The following is a 19,910-nucleotide window of genomic DNA, read 5'->3' as shown; positions in this document are numbered from 1 at the left end:
GTGATGAAAGTGGGCTTCCTTAGTGGGAAAGTTTTTATTTAGTCTTTTACCATTGAGTACGTTAGTTGTTATTATTTTGTTTTGTTTTGTTTTTTAATAAATGCCATTTGTCAGGTTGATGAAGTCACTTCCATTTCTAGTTTTCTGAGTGTTATCATGAAGGATGTTGACTACTGTCAAATACTTTTTCTCCATTGAAATGATCACATGATTCCCCTCCACGTTTGTTTATTAATGTGGTATATTGCATTGATTGATTTTGTTGTGTTGAAACACCCAGCATTCCTGGGATAAATCCCATTTGATCAGGGTGTATAATCTTTTTAATATGTTGTTGGATTCAGTTTGCTAATATTTTGTTGAAGACTTTTGTGTTTATATTCATAAGGGATATTGGTTTGTCGTTATCTTGTGGTGTGTTTGTCTGGCTTTGGTATCAGGGTAATGCTAGCTAGCTTCACAGAATGAGTTAGGAAGTGTTCCATCTCAGATGATTTTTTTTTTTTTAATATCCTTTGGTGCAGAGCATTTGAAGTTCCTAGAAACTTCCTTCCTGATCCCACAGCAAAAGCAGCAGGACAGGACATGTTTTAAGAATCCTTTTGCTATATGCCCTCCTGTCAACACTTTGAAGCAGTAGCAATAGCAGAAAACACAGAACAGAAGAAAAAGAGCAGGCTTGGGGCCATGGGAAAAGTTATACATAAAAGAAGTGGCACTTTAACTGGTTCTTAAGAAATTATTAAATAATGATTATGGTATTTTATTAATAAAAATAAGCAAGGCTTTTGAGTAGTCGGGAGGTGATAAAACTAGATATTTGGGGGCAGAAATCTATCTCTTCCTGAAATGGAATGGAAGAGGGTTAGGATGGATGGATGTGTGTAGGGGGAAGATAGGTGTAGTGGTGCTGCTGCAGGAAAAGGGCAGGAAGCTGAGTACTTTCTATTCACAGTAGAAATTTTCTAGGACTTAATTACAGATCTCCAACTAGTTTTCTTCTTAGTTATCAGCTATTTATATCCAGAGATATGTATTAAATTGTGTTCTCCCAGTTACTACAAACTCACTAGTGAATCTGTTAATCTGCAGTCACACAACAGCAGAGTAAATATAAAACGTTCATACTTATTAAATGTTTCTTTCTTTTTTTTTTTTTTCTTCCCCGCGGCACACGGGCCTCTCACTGCTGCAGCCTCTCCCGCTGCGGAGCACAGGCTCCGGACGCGCAAGCCCAGCGGCCATGGCTCACGGGCCCAGCCGCTCCACGGCATGCGGGATCCTCCCGAACCGGGGCACGAACCCATGTCCCCTGCATTGGCAGGCGGACTCCCAACCACTGCGCCACCAGGGAAGCCCCTAAATGTTTCTTTTTATTATGCATTACTTCTTAGGAAATTGTCAGTCACTGCACTCTTACACAAAATACTTGCAGGGATAATAACAAACATTTCTTTTGCCAGAAACATATTTAATGAAAATATACCATATGCTATTTAAATTACACCCTTAGTTCCTTGCATAAAACAAAAATTAATTTTCCTATATTTATTAAATGTAAGCTATGGATTTGGAGAGATATATTTGTACACATATTACTGATGAAAACTTATATCAAGGATATATAGAAAATTACAAATCAACAAAAAGAAAACCTATCAGAAAAATGGGCAAGAGATTCAAACAAGCACTTCCCAAGAGTATAGCCAAATGGCCAAGAAACAAATGAAAATGTGTGTAACCTTGTATAAAGAGTTATCAGAGAAATGCAAAGTACAACCACCACACATCTGCCAGAATGACTAAAATTCAGGACAGATAAATCAAGTGCAGATAGGATATGAGACAACTAGAACTCTCAGGCTACCATGGGTGTGCAAACTGATTGAATCACTTTGAAAAACTGTTTAGCTTTTTTTTTTATGTTCTTTTAAAAATTTTTTTTTAATTTTATTTTTTATACAGCAGGTTCTTATTGTTTAGCATTTTCTACTGCAGCTATGCTCACAAATTCTCTGACCCAGCAATTCTTGTCCTAGGTATATACCCAAAAGAAATGCTTACAGATTTGTATCAATGGCCATGTATAATTAGTTCATATCCATGTTATTTGTGTAAACCAAATTCTGGGGACCCAAATGTGCAGGAGATGAAAAAATCGATATGCTCATAATGGAATACTAAACAGCAATGACTATAAATTAGTGACTGCTTACAATAATGTGAATGAATCTCACAGACGTTGACTGAAAAAACCTAGATGCAAAAGTAGCATGATTCCATCACATGAAATTCTAAAACAGGCAGTACTAATCTGTGACCTGAAAAGTCAAGCAGTTGCTAACCTCAGAGGAGAAGGAGAAAAGTGTGGTTAGGAGGGGGCATGAGAGGGACCTCTAAAGTGTTGGTAATATTCTAGTCTTTGACCTGGGTGGGGGTTAAAGAGGTTTGTTCACTTTGTGATAATTCATTGTGCTGTATATTTATGATTTATGCATTTTTAATTTTATTGAGATATAATTGACATTTGACACTGTATAAGATTAAGGTTTACAGCATAATGATTTGACTTACATACACTGTGAAATGATTACCACAGTAAGTTTAGTTAACATCCACCATCTCATATAGATACAAAAGAAACTTTTTTTTTTCCTTGTAATGAGAATTCTTAGGATTTACTCTCTTAACTTTCTTACATATCATACAGCAGTGTTAACTGTTAGTCATCATGCTGTACGTTATATCCCCAGTATATATTTATCTTATAACTGGAAGTTTGTACATTTTGACCCCCTCTTCTCCAATTGCCCCCTCCCCCTACACCCCACTTCTGGGAAACAAATCTCTCTTTTTCTATGAGTGTAGGTTTTTGTTTGTTTTTTAGGTTCTACATATAAGTGAGATATTCACTATTTGTCTTTCTCTGTCCACTTATTTCACTTAGCATAATGTCCCCAATGTCCATCTATGCTGTTAAAAATGGCAGGATTTCCTTTTTATGGCTGAGTAATATTCCATTGTATATATATGCACCACAACTTTTTTATCCATTCACCCATTAGTGGTCACTTAGGTTGTTTCCATGTCTTGGCTACTGTAAATAATGCTGCTAATGAACATGGGGGTTCAGATATCTCTTCAACATAGTGTTTTTATTTCCTTTGGTTACATTCCCAGAAGTGAAATTCCTAGGTCATATGATAGTTCTATTTTTAATTTTTTCAGGAACCTCCATACTGTTTTCCATAGTGGTTGTACCAGTCTACAATCCCACCAACAGTGCACAGGTGTTCCTTTTTCTCCACATCCTCACCAGCATCTGTTATATCTTGTTGTTTTTTTTTTTTTTGATGATAGCCATTCTAACAGATGTGAGCTAATATTTCATTGTGGTTTTGATTTGCATTTCCTAATAATGAGTGATGTTGAGCATCTTTTTATATGCCTGTTTGCCATTTGTATCTTCTTTGGGAAAATGTCTAAATGTCTATTCAGTTCCTTTCCCCCTTATTTATTTATTTATTTTTTTGCATTGTTGCATGAGTTCATTATACACTTTGGATATTAACCCCTTATTAGATATATGGTTTGCAAATATTTTTACCCTTTCCATAGGTTATCTTTTCATTTTGTTGAGCATTTCTTTTGCTATGCAGAAGCTTTTTAGTTTGATGTGGTCCCACTTTTTTATTTTTGATTTTGTTGCTTTTGCTTTGTGTCATATCTAAAAAACCATTGCCAAGACCCATGTCAAGGAGCTTTGTTCCTATGTTTTCTACTAGGAGTTTTAAGGTTTTTTACATGTAAGTCTTTAATCCATTTGAGTTAATTTTTGTGAGGAGTGTAATGGGTCTAATTTCACTCTTTTACATGTGAATATCCAAATTTCCTAGCACCACTTATTGAAAAGACTTTTTCTCCATTGAGAATTTTTGGCTCCCTTGTCAAATATTACTTGACCATATATGCAGGTGTTTATTTTTGGGACCTGGATTCTGCTCCATTGTTCTATGTGTCTGTTTTTATGTGTCAGTACCATACTGCCCTGATTACTATAGCTTTATAATATAGCTTGAAATCAGGAAGTATGATGCCTCCTGCTTTCTTCTCTCTCAGGATTGCTTTGACTCTTTGGGGTCCTTGTGGTTCCATCTAAATGTTTGGATTTTTGTTCTAGTTCTTTAAAAAAAAAAATGCCATTTTAATCTTGATAGGGATTGCATTGAATCTGTAGATGGCTTTCCGTAGTGTTGATATTTTAACAATATTAACTCTTCCAATCCAGGAACACAGATACATTTCCATTTATTTGTGTCTTCTTCAATTTCTTTCATCAGTGTTTTATAATTTAAGAGTAGAGATCTTTCATCTCCTTGGTTAAGTTTATTACTAAGTATTTTATTGTTTTTGATGCTATTGTAAATGGGACCATTTTCTTTATTTCTTTTTCAGATAATTCATTGTTAGTGTGTAGAAATGCTACTGTTTTTGAATGTTAACTTTGTATACTGCAATGTTACTGAATTTGTTGAATAGACCTAAAGTTTTTTGGTGGCATCTTTAGGACTTTTTTATATATAAAATCATGTCATCTGCAAATAGTGACGACCTTACTTCTTCCTTTCCAATTCTGATGCCTTTTCTTTTTCTTGCCTGGTTGCTCTGGCTAGGACTTCCAGTACTATTTTGAATAGGAGTGTTGAATAGGAGTGGTGAGAGTGAACTCTTGTCTTCTTGATCTTGCAGGATAAACTTCCAACCCTTTCACTAATGACTGTTAGCTATGGGTTTGTCATATATGACTTTTATTATGTTGAGGTACATTCCTTAACACCTAAAATGTTTTTTTTTTTATCATGAATGGATGTTGAATTTTTCAAATGCTTTTTCTGTGTCATTGAGATGATATTTTTTCATTCCTTCTATTAATGGGATGCATCACACTGACTTATTTGCATATGTTAAATCATCCTTGCATCACCGAGATAAAAATCCCAGTTGACCATGGTGAATGATCCTTTTTGTGTGTTGCTAAATTGTTTGCTAATATTCTATTGAGAATTTTTGCATCTATATTCATCAGGGATATTGGCCTCTGGTTTTCTTTTCTGGTAGTGTCCTTTTCTGGCTTTGGTATTAGGGTAATGCTGGCCTCATAAAACGAGTTTGGGAGTGTTCCTTCCTCTGATTTTTTGGAAGCATTTGAGAAGGATTGCCATTAATTCTTCTTTCAGTGTTTTGTATAATTCTCCAGTGATGCTATCTGGTCCTGGTCTTTTTGTGTTGGAAAATTTTTGATTACTGATTCAGTCTCCTTATTAATAATTGGTCTGTGCAGATTTCCTATTTCTTCTGAATTCAGGTAGGTTGTTTGTATGTTTCTATTTTTTCCATTTCAGCAGTGGGCCAGGATATGACTCAGCTTTCTGGGATGGGGGTAGACCAGGCTCCAGGGCTGCTAAGTCTCTTTGTTTGAGGACCCAAATCAGGCAGACCTGCACCCCACTGAGTTCCCTGGTTAGACTGTGCCACCAACTTGATTCTGCAGGTGAGCCAAGCTGCTGGCTGGGACTAACACCTGCATGCTGCAGGTTGGAACTCGGTCTGCCACATTCTGAGTGTTGGTTATTGCAAGCCCTTCCCCTCTTCTCTGTCAGATTCCTGGTGGTCAAGCCCCACAGACTTCCCTGCAATTCCCATGGGGTGAGGCTGGAGTGGGGGCTCCCAAGAAGTGAACTACAATGCTGGGGGAGCTAGATGTCCACTCTGGGCTCTTTTCCAAATGGGGTAACCAGAGGCTCAAGGGAGACCTCTTGGCATGGTGTTGTGCCAGGCTGGGGGGAGGGGCAGTGCAGTCACCATGCAGCCACTCCTCTTACTTTTTTAATGTGGTCTCTCTTGGTTTCTGTGGTGCAAGGGGGTGCTTCATCCTCACTCCTGCATTCCAGGATTCTCTCAGTGCATGAATAGTTAGTTATTAGCTGTGCTTCTTTGCCATCTTGGTGAAGACAATCTGCATTTTTTTTTGTATGTATAACATACTTCAATAATTAGCTGAAACTTACTTAAAAGGGTATTTTTTTCTGGACAGATGTGATGTTTATTATATCTACACTCATACCATTGTTGACCCAAACATGATACACATTCAAGCCTGAAGTTGCTGGGGGAGTAACTTTGCCCAGAGTGAAGCCAAAGTAATGATGGGGAGGGAGGAAGAATTGTGTACAAATATTGCTGTAAGAGTACTTATTATTATATAAATTTTCTGAAGACTGCACCTTTTCCCCTTGGTTACCTTATAATAACATATAAGTCATGCTTAGATATAGTTAAATTATTTCCAGTTGTAAAGGAAGTGTTGAAAATACCATACTATACGTTAATGCATTTGCAGCTGATTTACATAAGGAATGGTAATTTTTAAATTTCTACCACGAATATACCTGTTTTTTTAAAAAAATAATAAAGTTATTTATTTTGTTTTATTTTTGGCTGCATTGGGTCTTCGTTGCTGTGCGCAGGCTTTCTCTAGTTGCGGCAAACGGGGGCTACTCTTCATTGTGGTGCATGGGCTTCTCATTGCTGTGGCTTCTCTTGTTGCAGAGCATGGGCTCTAGGTGCACAGGCTTCAGTAGTAGTGGCATGCGGGCTCAGTAGTTGTGGCTTGCAGGCTCTAGAGTGCAGGTTCAGTAGTTGTGACATACAGGCTTAGTTGTTCCACTGGCATGTGGGATCTTCCCGGACCAGAGCATGAACCTGTGTCCCCTGCATTGGCAGGTGGATTCTTAACCACTGTGCCACCAGGGAAGTCCCAAATATACCTGTTTTGAAAGTTCTACCCAGAAGAACAAATAAGAGGCTTCAAATGAAAATCCTTTGAGCAGTGCCTCTCACACTCTGGTGTTCATCAGAATAACCTGATTGATAGGATTGCTAAAACACTGCTGGGCTCCACCCCAGAGTTTGTGATTCAGTAGGTTTGGGATGGGACTCAAGAATTTGTACTTTTAACTTTCCAGGTGATGTTCCTGCTGCTGCTGAACCAGGCAACCACACTTACAGTGTCAGATTAGCCCCCACAATCTGCCTTTTTACTTTGGGCATTTTCTATTTGTTAATTTCTCTTGAGTTTGATAAAATGAAGCAAAACCACATACTACTCTTAAAGAACAAAATTTTATTCTAAAAATAGATCTCAGTAACAACGAAATGCCAAAAGTTGGTCATTGTAATAAAAAGAAAAAAAGTGACAGAAATTTGCTTTACATTTTTTTTTCTGAAAAATACAAAATTATCACTGTAATATACTGCCAGCTCTCATTATCTGTATTTGAATTATTAATTCTATGGATTATCCAAGGAAATTTTAAAATCATAGGTTGAATTCTACCTAATATTTAGACATACACCTGAATTGCTTTATTCTTCAAGTAAATACATTCTCAAAGAATGCAAATAAAACTGAACATTTGCTGAAGTAAACATAATGAGGAAGATAAATTTATGCTTAGGAAATGTGCTCCAAAGGGAAATACTAGTTTATATAGCTGTTTCCCTCAATTTCTGCAGATAACCAAAAAAACAAAAACAAAACAAAAAACCAAAAACCCCCAACACCTGACTGCATTGAAGTACTGATATTTGAAAGTAACAAATTATACAACTTATATACAGAAAAAAGACATAACTAAAATATTTTGAACCTAAAGCACAGGAAACTTTAAAGGCAAATAATGACATTTAGTACTTAAAAAGTGGTTTTATATTTTTCAAAGTGCTAAGAAACAAGTATTCAAGAAAAGTTCAGTCCTGTCTACAAAGTTCTGACTGACTTAAAGTACTGAAATATCAAGAATGCAGGAGACAAATCAAATTAAATTTAGAAAGCCCCCATTACTATAAAACGTATCTTTACTATATTTTGCAAAGAAATGAAGCAGCGTTTAAAAGACCAGTTATGGTTAAGTTAGTAACATACAACTTATCAGCCCACATCTCTTTTTTTAAACTAATGCAAACACATGTTTCATAATATTTCTTCCACATTCCATGTGTCACATCCATCCATCCTGTCATATCCATATTCTGGATAATTTTAATTATTCATTTTCATCACATCAATTGGCCATAATGCACAGTGAGTAGAAATGATCCTTTTATATCAGAATTCTTGATTCTCTGCAAAGTAAAAGCTGATCACAAAAGTTACATTTAATTCCTATTAAATGTAGGTACATATTTTTTAGGACTTCTTAGCTCATTTTTGGACTGTCAGACATTGGTATGATTTACTGTGACCATCTAAGATAGAAGAAACAATATCTTATTATGACTAAATGCCTCTTTTGTCAAAACTTGACCCTGAGTTTTGAGTGCTGGAATATAAACTGTAAAGCTGAAAACACTCCAAAATATGCTGGCTGATAATGGTGTCCCTCAATATTGTGTGCTTCCTCTCCATTAACATGGTACATCTGAACGTGCCTCCCCTCGTCAGCACGGGAGGAAGAGGACCCAAATAAGGAAGGAGGAACTTTTCTGTCTTAAAAACTCGGCACGAATTTATTCCAAAGTACATTGGTGTCTTAGTATAAAAGTGCTGTTTCCCCAAATCTTTGAGTAGCATTGACAGTGCACGAAAATGCGGCATTCTCATCCTATAGGTTTAGTAGCCTGAGGGGAGCCCCACAATCCCTGGCCCGATAAACAGCATTCATGTATCGTTTGGACTAAAGAGAGTTCTAAATGTTGCTTTGGAAATCATGAGTCTTTTTTTTTAAGGCTAGGTGTGTTTACATTACGTTAACCATTTCTAGATATTGAAAGCAGTTCTACATCTGTTAATATTCACTAAATATAAAATTAACAGCTGAACATGAAGTAAAGCAATTTCCAGTGGTGACAGTATTCTCACAGTAGCAAATAATCTAACTTATTATTTAACACTAATAACTAAGTCTTTAAAACATTATTATGTTAAACATTGCAATTTACTGAAATTACAGAGGAAAAAAAAGGCAATTACATCAACTGCCATTGAGAGCGCCAAAGAAGTTATTAAAAATACAGGCAGGCTCTCCAATGGCTCTCTAACAGGGATAAGCCCACGTATTGTTTCTAGTTTTGTTTGGCTTTTTTTTTTTTGGTGGGGGAGGGCATGCATTTTGTTTCTAAACCAAATAACTAAGCTTTAAACATATGAAATATGGATGCTTTCTGAAGAGACACTTTAACTAAAATTATGCTTAAGACTTGGCTTATTCATATAATTTCTGCTATGTGGCAATGGTAATTAGGATATATCCAGCTCTTAACAGCACTGAGGTTCTTTGTGTGACCAACAAAGACATCAAAATCCTGAGTGCTGAGACAAGCTCCTTATTTGTATGAACACATGGCATCATACCCTTCACTGATGATGTTTTCCAATTACTGGCCCTATGCGACCAATGACACAAAAAAATGGGACAAGACTTGTCTTACTATATATTTTCTAAAAGTGAATATTATAACCATTGCATTAACTGTATGCTACATATGTTCATTAAAAAACCCAAATCAAACCCTTTTTACCTTTAGCAATCATGAGGAATCTTTACATATTTATATAATACATTGTATATTATATTCATGGCCTGTTTATGCTATTTTCAAGAAGAGAATACTGTTCTAAAGTAATAATAAATCAAAATTAATTGATAGGGTTGTATCAATCTTCTTTCCATTGATCCTTGGAGTCCCTTAAATGATGGCATCATGTTCATCGCTGTAATATATCAAAAGTTAAAATTACTTTATGTTTTGTATTTGTATCAAACTATTTATAGTTCATATTTTAAAGTAATAAATAAATTTCAAGCTTCAGAATCAAAACTGTCATTGCTTTGTGTAAAGTTTCTTAAGAAAAAGCACCTGGTATACTGTATTGGTTAAAGGTTCAAGCAGTGTATTCAGGTTGCGACATGGACCTATGCTCAAATCTCTGCAGTGGCTGTGTGACTTTTCATCAATTAGCTATTATAACCCTCTTTAAAAAAGAAAACAACCAAAACAACGATCATTTCTTGAGCATCTTCTATGTGCCAGGTGTTATGCTACAGACTTTACATCCATATCTCATTTAATCATCACAGTAGCCCTAAGCAGAGAGAGGGCACTTAAAAATATATATATATATATATATATATATATATATATATATATATATATATATATAATGTTATTTATTTATTTAATCCATCAATTCCATTTCACAGAAGATCAGAAGCTAAGCAAGCATGTGAACTCTCGTCTTGACCATGTACACTGTGCTACATCATTTATATAAACATGGGTAGGCACCCTGCTAGTCAACAGTAGAACCAGAATCAAAATTAAGTCTGTCTGCCCCAAACACCATCTCTTACCACTTCACTCCACTATCTCTCCATGCAACTCTAAGAAACACAGGAGTTAAAACTATAATCAGTGTTTTAATCAGTGTTATTACCCAATAAATGAAAACTAGAAATGCTAATAATTACAAGATATAGAAGGTTTCAGGTACCTTAATAGGACAAATATTAAGTCCTTACTTATGGAATGTCATTATTTATAACTTCAAAGGAACTACTGGCTTTAAAATGCACTCTTTAAAAAATGTAGTACTAAGAAAAACATGGCCTATTAAACTACAACACAATGCTTTCTCATCCCATAGACTGTAAGATACATCCATTTCAGAGGTGTTAAAATGTGGAAATACACACACAAAAAATGTGTACTTAGACTCAACTAAATATGGTGTTTTCACCATCTACTTGTTCTGATATGAATAAGACTCCTGTTAAGAGTCACACTGCCTTCCTTACATGCCACACAGCTCTGTCCTTACAGTTATGGGGATTCTGGACTCTGATGTCCTCCACTGGGCATGCAGCATTATGTGGTCATGTATACGTGAGGAAAAAGTCCATAAAGCTAAAATTATATACTTCGTAGTTAAGGCACTTTAAAATGAAAACAGCACATTTAAATTTAATTCCTTCAATATTCTATAGCCTCAAGTATATCAATAAATATTGATATTATAAAAAAGGAGTTGCATTAAATTTACTATAATCAAAATGTGCCTTCTGTTTAACTGGTGAAATTTACCAAGAAAACAGATGATAAGTATTTCTAGAAACACAGTTGTTTTAAAAAATATTTCAAAATTTAAAGCATTTTTAGAGTCAACTCTGTTTAGTCAGTTTCCTTCAAGTATTTTTTTCTTTTACGGTTTGATCTAAAAGAGAAAAGAATGAATGTTTCTGAATGTGCTTTTAATCTGACAAAACACCACCTTGATGCGCTTTTAAAGTAAGTTCGATATGATGGATACTGTATGTGGAAGGTAACTTCCAATTTAAATATACTTTTTTAAAAGTCTGGTTTTCTTAGTTCAATGAAAAATTTGAGACATATTTTCATACTATATTCTCCTCCTAAAAATTCATAATGTACATCAACATATCAAAGGCTTACAGTATTCTTATAGTAAAGTAACCTATTTTACTTTGCTCAATTAGTATTTCCCAAGTGTTTCTGACATGGAAACTCTGTGTGGGACACATATGCATACGATAACTTAAACAAATTTTGGAAAATGGTCATCTATTCTATGGTATTTATTTTATACACACATTAACAATCAAAAGAATGGATTCGCTCTTGTACATATAAGGCTCAAAAGAAAAAACTGAAAGGACTTTGTGGGAATAAAAAAAATTGGGAGATGATACCTCCAAAAACCATCCGACCTATAGAATGACATAGTTTGTTGGGGACTTGTTGATAAAGCTCACCTGAAAAGACAGTTTTGCTACAGAATAACTGATAATGTATATTATACTAACAATTCAGTAGCAGGGAAAATGAGGCTGTCAGAAGAATTTATTTATTTTCTTTGTCACAGAAAGCAAAAATCATGTTTTTATCGAGGATGTTATTTTAGTATGTCTTGTGTTTGTCAGTAACACTAGGTCAACAGCCTCAGGAGACCTGATAATGGTATTTCTTGCAATTAGAGGTATAAGCAAGTGAAAAGGACTGGCTAAACTTGGGTCTCTGGTTAAAAAAAAAAAAAAAAAAAAAAAAGTATGACACTAATAAAATACAATCATTTTTATAGGTATATCCATTTGCATTTGCAAATAATTATAACCACAAGCTTGTACATAAACAATTTGCTTTGGGCATAGAGGATTAATGGGAATATAACTCATAAATCTATAAATTATTAATCCCTGAGATGAACACTGGCTCTACTCTGATATTTTGTCATGATATTTAAATACAGAATTAATAATAATAAAAAAGTCCTGGCCAATCAAAACTTACATGGTTCTATACCGAATGCCTCTTCTTGAATAATACATTTTGCATCCAATGTAAAGAAAAGATAAAACTCCCAGTGTTAATACAATACCACCAACAAAGCTGCCAGTATCAAATTTTGATACTTTATTTTCCTTAGAAATAATACTTGCTGTGACTAGAAGAAAACAAAAGAAAACAAAAAAATAAGGCTTTAGTGCTTTTTAAACATATTCTAATAAGCTAAAACATTCTGAATTTCTATGTAAGAATGCTGATCTGGGGACAAGGGGGAATCGTAAGCACATCAAGGTGCTCTCCAGGTGATTTTGTGTCTAGTGACTGCCTGGTTCTAGTTTTCTTCACTTGATCCAACACATCCCTTAAACCCCCAGTGCCTACAACCCCAAGATCTTAAGGTGAGACTGGGCTTGGATGGTCTACCAAAACCTCAGAGGCAGCAAGATTTGGTTAATTCTTTTATGAATTTTCTTAAGAGTTCATGCCTTAAACAAAACAGGTCTGGGTAACAGCTGAAATCTTGAAACTGGATCCCATTTGAGTAAATGTTTCTAATTGAAATTTCTCCTTTTGAATAAATTGGGAATTTTAACTATTTTAATTTTATGGAGTCAAGAGCCCCTGAGACATTAAAGTTGATTTCAATACATAAATTGTAGTAATAAAGAAAATAAACTATTTGGAATAGAAGTACATAAAAACACACAAAAGAAACCATGAAGTCTGCTATTTGTTCTGATAAATGTAATCACTAGCTTTTAAACAGAACTTCAACTTTGGATAACTTAAAAGAGAATCTTGAGGTTTTTGAATTCATGGTTTCACAGGCATTATATTTTAAACAAATGCAAAAAAATAAAGAGTGCTGAGACTAATACTACATATGTGACTATATATAATACCATTAAAAAATATCCTTATGGCACAAGTAAATTAAAACCAAAGTTCTCCATGATTTAGGTTTAGAAATCATGGAGACTGAGCCTGCCTAATTCCTTTCTAGAATGAGGTTCAAAGAGTTAAAGGTATGACAAGTTTTCAAACCATGCAAAATAAAATCCCATGTTAGGATAAATTATTTATTTACAGATGGATCTCATACAGTCATTATTTGGCATGGTTAAGTTCGAAGCTAATTTTTTTAAAGGGACAAGATAGTTACTAAGTCAACTGACTCTTTTTTCTTTTTTTTTTTGCGGTACGCGGGCCTCTCACTGCTGTGGCCTCTCCCGTTGCGGAGCACAGGCTCAGGACGCGCAGGCTCAGCAGCCATGGCTCACGGGCCCAGCCACTCCACGGCATGTGGGATCTTTCCGGACTGGGGCATGAACCTGTGTCCCCTGCATCGGCAGGCGGACTCTCAACCACTGCGCCACCAGGGAAGCCCTCAACTGACTCTTTTCCTGATCTCTACAACTAATTTATTTAGGAAATGAGAAATAATTGTCTAAATTTCTACATTTTTGTAGAATGGAATGATGTAAATGTGGCATTTTAATAACTATTTTTTCAGCATAGGAAAAACAGGTCCATTTTTATACATACTTGTTACTGATGAAGAAACAGACGTCACCGAACTATTGTGGGTTGTGGTCATTGTGGATGTTGATATCTGGGATGTATTTTGTGAAACACTTGTTATTTTGAGTGTAGACCTTAAGATGGTGGAAGTCATATTTGTTGAGACCTCTGGTGTTATCATTTTAGATGTTGCTATGGGTTTTGAGGTGGTGGCTGTCCCGTTATTTGAGACTGAAGCAACTAGAATTGTTGATGGTTTTGCTATGGTTTTCGAGGTAGTGGCTGTCCCGTTATTTGAGACTGAGGCAACTGCAGTTGTTGATGGTTTTGCTATGGGTTTCGAGGTGGTAGCTGTCATCGTTGAGACTGAGGAAACTGGAGTTTTTGATGGTTTCACATTGAAGTTGGAAGATTCACTTGTACAGGTGAAAAGCACCTGTGGGCCTGCAAGAATATGAAGAAACATTAAAGCCAGAGCTATGACTTAGATAATTAAGCTCCCACTTCACTGACTTTCATGGTCATACATAAAGAAAAAGTTCTAACAAACACAGCATCATGAAAGATACTTATTAATACTTTGCACTACACAGCAACAAGCCATAAAATGTCTCAAAATAGTAAAATATTCAACAGGAACCAAGTCTGGATTTACATAAAGTAAGAAATTTTTGTGAACGTATGGGAAAAAAAGAAACTCAACCCAGAAGACTGAGTTCTTTCGATACAGGGACAGTGTCTTAACCATCTCTGTGTCTGAATATTCCATGCTTCATGTCACAAATATTAGTTGAATGGATTATTAAACCAATGGATATAAAAAGGATTTTTAAAGTTTAAGGTCTCTCTGCCACATTCTTCCAAAAAGCTTTGAGGACAAACAGTAGCTGCATGCTTCTCACCCCCCAGTAGGATGTGAGCATGAGTGAGATACTCTTCGTAAGAGTAAAACCAGCTTCCCATGGTGCATTAGGAAGTGAAACAACATCACAGAACGTGGCTAGTTGGAAATCTCATACTGGTGATAATTTTCTGTCATTGGGAAGGTATTTCTAAAATTATTTCTGAAACCTTTAAAATGCAAAAGCCAATTTTGTAAAGGAGAATCATTGGTGTTAATTTAAAATAAACAATTGGAAATAAATAAATAAATAAGCGCTATGACCAAAAATAAATACTAAATATCTATATATGTACAAAATGCCCTATGACCAAAAGCAAACCTTTCTGTCTTAACAATATTCTTTCATACTCTACATTGTAACACCAAAACCTAACTGATGTTTATAACTAAAGATACTTTAGTTATTATAATTTAGTATATACTATGTAAGGAATGAAAAATCTCTCTTTGCCCTATTAATAGGATGTAATTTATTTCTGTGTTTGTTTCCTAGTCTCAAAGTTTACTTGCAGGTTTAGTGGTTTGTTATGTTGCCTATATACTCCCATTTTACTCTTTATGGCCAAGAACTAAAGTGGAAAGAATTACCCACCGGGCTTGCCTTCTCCTTTCCCCCAGTGACAGCAGCACAAGGCCTTCAGGTTCTCTGTCCCACTGCTGCTGTCACACACCAAAAGTGATTACTTCATGCATTATCACCCTTTCACAATTATTCTGGACTATTTATTCAAAGAATTCAAATATTTATTTTCAATTTTACAGGCTGGTTTTAATAGTGCTTATCTGCCCGTCTGCTTTTACTCTTTAAATTCCTATCACATTTTGTGAACTTTGGGTCTTTACTGTGTGATCTCTTCCACTGAGTATTACCTAATTTTAAAAAAAGACCAAAGGAATCAGTACTTTTGTATTATATAGGTAAATAAATCATAATTATTCAAGTAGAATGCTATGAACTTGAACTAATCTTTTATTATTCAATTCTGAATGCTCTATAGACATATAATATACTTTAGCATTGAAATAATCACCTATTATTTTAATGTAGAGAATGAATTCTATTATAATGAAATTAAATACAGCAAAGAACCATCATTTATATCATATCTTTAGAACAGAATGATCTTTGCAGAGTAAAACAATGAACACAATTCTGCTTTTGGATTCCACACACACACACAGCCTACTCTCTTCTCCCTGCCATAATAAGATATTCTTCAGAGATACTGTATGAAGTAACATGGGCAAAAACAGGGAGCTGTAACAGGTTAGTTCTTCACTAAGAAAATCCAAATGTGTTACAGAAACCACTAAGCAGCTAACATTTTCTATAAATTGACAAAACAGGCCAATAATTTTTATGTTAAGGTGTATTTCATGATGTTTAAATGTGATAACTGCAATGCAAGGATGCTCTCAAGGTCAGAACTCACATTCCATGACTCAACCCCCTTGTCTGTAATATAAGTAAACGGTCATTTGTGCTCCTCTGCAAATGAGACTATCCCACCATGGACGTCTGGGTGTCTTCCTTCTCCCTTAACTGTTCAGCTACTGACCAGTGCCCTCCAGGGCGTGGCTCAGTGAGTACCTGCAGAGATGTCAGAAGAACAGAGCATCCATGCAGGGCTTGGCAAGGGTTTAGCCCTATCTGACTTTGCTGTTTTAGCCAGTCAGTCTCCCCCTGCCTCTGAGAAGCAGAAGCTGTAAAGGCGTGGAGGGTGGGTGACATGAGTGAAGGTGGTCAAAAGGTACAAACTTCTAGTTATAAAATAAATAGGTCATGGGGAGGTAATGCACAGCACACGGTGACTACAGTTCATAATACTATATTGTATATTTGAAAGTTTTTAAGAGAATAGATCTTGAAAGTTCTCATCACAATAAAATTTTGTAACTAAATATGATGAAATAGGTGTTCTATGTGATATACATTATATATTATGATAGATGTTACTTATTGTGGTGATCATTTTGCAATATATAAATCATTATGCTGTACACCGAAAACTAATATAATGTTATATGTCAATTATATCTCAATCAAAAAACAGTACAAAAACATCAAATCAAAACAAAACAAGTTATAAAGGCCCAAAGAGGGTATGTTACTGGAGAGGGTCAAGTGTGCTCTGTGTCCACCGCCACCTCTGCCCACGGAGGAAAAGAGAATGCAACCCCTCACCTCAAACTAAGCTGAGGGAATCACCTGAAGAGCAGGACCAGTATCTCCTGGACTTGAAGCTAAGATTTGACTCAAGCCTGAAAAGTAACTCTAAAGGCGAGAGGCTATGGCTGAGCTGTCTCTACCTGTCAGCAGAGTTTAAAAGGCTGCGCTGGGAGTAGACTCTTATCTCCACTGACAGCAAAGGTGCGTGTTTCCCAAGAACCAAACCAGGCCCCATGGAACAGAGCCAGCATGGGGCTGCCTTAAAAGATAGCCTCCCCAGAGAGTTCTGCGCAGAGGGATGAGGGTAACCAGCAGAGAAGTGGAACACCGAAAGCTAGGGGCCAAGGGTGTGTAGTGAGAGGGTCAGCTGGAGGGGAGGCCCTACTGCATCAGGGGAGCTGAAGGGGGAAGCCCCAGCTGTAGGGTCTCCCCGGAATCTACCAAAGAGAACCATACCCGCCACGTAGGGGGCACCTTCGCCAGATGAAAACATCCCAGCTGGCTTTTCCCCTTAAGCCCCTTTAGGCCTGATCCTGGAAGGGTAAAAACCAGGAGAAGTGAGGGGGGAGAAAGGCAGAGGAAGGAAGCCGACAGTGTCAAACTCCCCACTGTCGGGTCCAAACGCGAAGCAGGCCCAGGCTGGCAGAGGGAGAGATTCCAATCACTGGAGAGTTTTATTTATTTTGGTATTCTTCTGAAAAGCAGAGACACCTTACTAAATACAACTCATTCAATAAACTGGACCTACGTACTATCGATCACACCTCAGCTAATGTAAGTGGAGCTGCGGGAAGGGGTGTATGTGGCACACAGTTGTTAACACTTATTTAGTGTTACGTGTCCCCCTAAAATTCATATGTTGAAGCCCTAACCCCCAGTAGTTTAGGATGTGGCCTTTTTTGGAGACAGGATCTTTACAGAGGATTATAATGAAGTTAAAACGAGGTTATGAAGATGAGCCTTAAATACCTGGTGTCCTTATAAAATGGGAAATCTGGAGGCAGACAGGCATACGGGAGGAACACCATGTGAAGATGAGGGCACAGATCACGGTGATGCTTCCAACAGGCCAAGGAAAGCCACAGATGGCCAGCAAAACACCAGAAACGAGGCGAGAGGCACAGGACAGATCCTCTCTCAGGGGGCAGCAACCCTGTCGACAATCTGACGATACATCTCTACTGTTTACACTGCCTAGTTAGTGGTCCTTTGTGTGGCAGCCCTAGCAAACGAATGCACTCAGGACCACAGATCTTTCACTGCTAACAAAACGCATCTTCAGGCAGCTGGGCCACAGCGCTCGCCTGTGGCTGTGCTGAGCTTGTTCCTTTCACAGATCCTTGAAACTAATCACTGTGAGATGAACTAAGTCATTCGGTACTTGTCAAACTACTCTCAAAACTTCTTAAATGAAACCTGAGATCACCTATAGATTTCAGAGCTATAAAAATTTCCTGACCCTAACTCTTGGTTTCAACGAACACAATCACAGGAAAACAAAGTGGAGGGCTGTAGTAAGAGCACCCATGCACCCTCCGTCCCCGCAACTGCCATGTTCAGGTGCAAAAGGGACAAGACAGAGAAAGTACAAATGGGGATGAGTTGATGTTTTGTCACTGCTGCAAAAATACTCGACAGTCCAATCAGCACTCCGTTCCTGTTCTGTAATAAAAGAACTATCACTGGAGCACAATTTTTCTATGACAGAATTCGCACTTCCATGTACTGAGCTCTTCTCTTTACCAAGTGCTGGTGATATTTTTCAGGCATGGTGGGAACGAGCTCAAGCTCTGGATCAGCTCAGCTCAGCCATTTACTCGCTGGGTTACCTTAGACAAGTTACTTAACCTCTCTGAGATTCAGTCTCCTTCCTCATCTATAAAAAGGGATATCACAAGGGTTTGGGAGAAATAACTGACATAATTTGTATTGAGCACTTAGCACAGTGCCTCCTATGGAGGACCTGCTCAATGAATGGTTACTCTGTATCTCAGCATTTGTTTTACAGAATATACCTCTCCTATGGAGCTGCACTACACAGTTCCTTTATAGGAGGCTGAGGAGTGGTCAGTCAGATCTACTTCCATGATTATCACCACTGCCATCTGAATAACAACAGCACATCGAAGAGGATGCTCTTAAAGGTATTTTCAGTTCATTGATTATCCAAGAAGAAAAAAGTGATGTTCCAGGCCTTTTTCTATTAACACCAGCCGGCCACCTTCTTATTACAGCAAGACCAAGGACACTATGAAGCAGCCTGTTTTTTCCTAGTACCAAGTAAAAGTACTCATCCTCTTCAAAGTCTGGATTTATTCCAAGTATTTTTGTAGAACTATGTTGTGTTGAAATAACTTTCTTTACTCCTATAACCTTGAGCCCCAAACTATCTAAGTGCCATTTTTTGTCCCTTAACCTAAATATTTCAAAGTTAAGAGTGACGATTTGTTTTCTTTGGGGTATCAAATACACACTTAAACCAGAGTTGAAAATTCACATTCATTTAAAAAAAAATCTCAGTTATTTTAAAATGGGATAGTAGTAGTTTTTCATTTCCTATTATAGTTGTCAAAAATAAAGAGCTATTTAAGATCATGGATCATAAATTTCTGGTGCCACAGAGTCATTTTGAGGGTTCTGTGATTCTAAGTGCAGTCTGCAGCTAGTACTAGTCTTGTGTGTGTCTCTTGGAGTATTTTTTTTTTTTTTTTTTTGCGGTACGCGGGCCTCTCACTGTTGTGGCCTCTCCCGTTGCCGAGCACAGGCTCTGGATGCAAAGCCTCAGCGGCCATGGCTCACGGGCCCAGCCGCTCCGCAGCATGTGGGATCCTCCCGGACCGGGGCATGAACCCATGTCCCCTCCATTGGCAGGCGGACTCTCAGCTACTGCCCCACCAGGGAAGCCCTCTCGGAATATTTTTAAACACTGAGAACCTTGAGAAACTCTTTCCC

This window comes from Hyperoodon ampullatus (assembly GCF_949752795.1).
Source record: "Hyperoodon ampullatus genome assembly, chromosome: 7".
Classification (NCBI taxonomy): domain Eukaryota; kingdom Metazoa; phylum Chordata; class Mammalia; order Artiodactyla; family Ziphiidae; genus Hyperoodon; species Hyperoodon ampullatus.
This window is presented reverse-complemented; position numbering follows the sequence as displayed.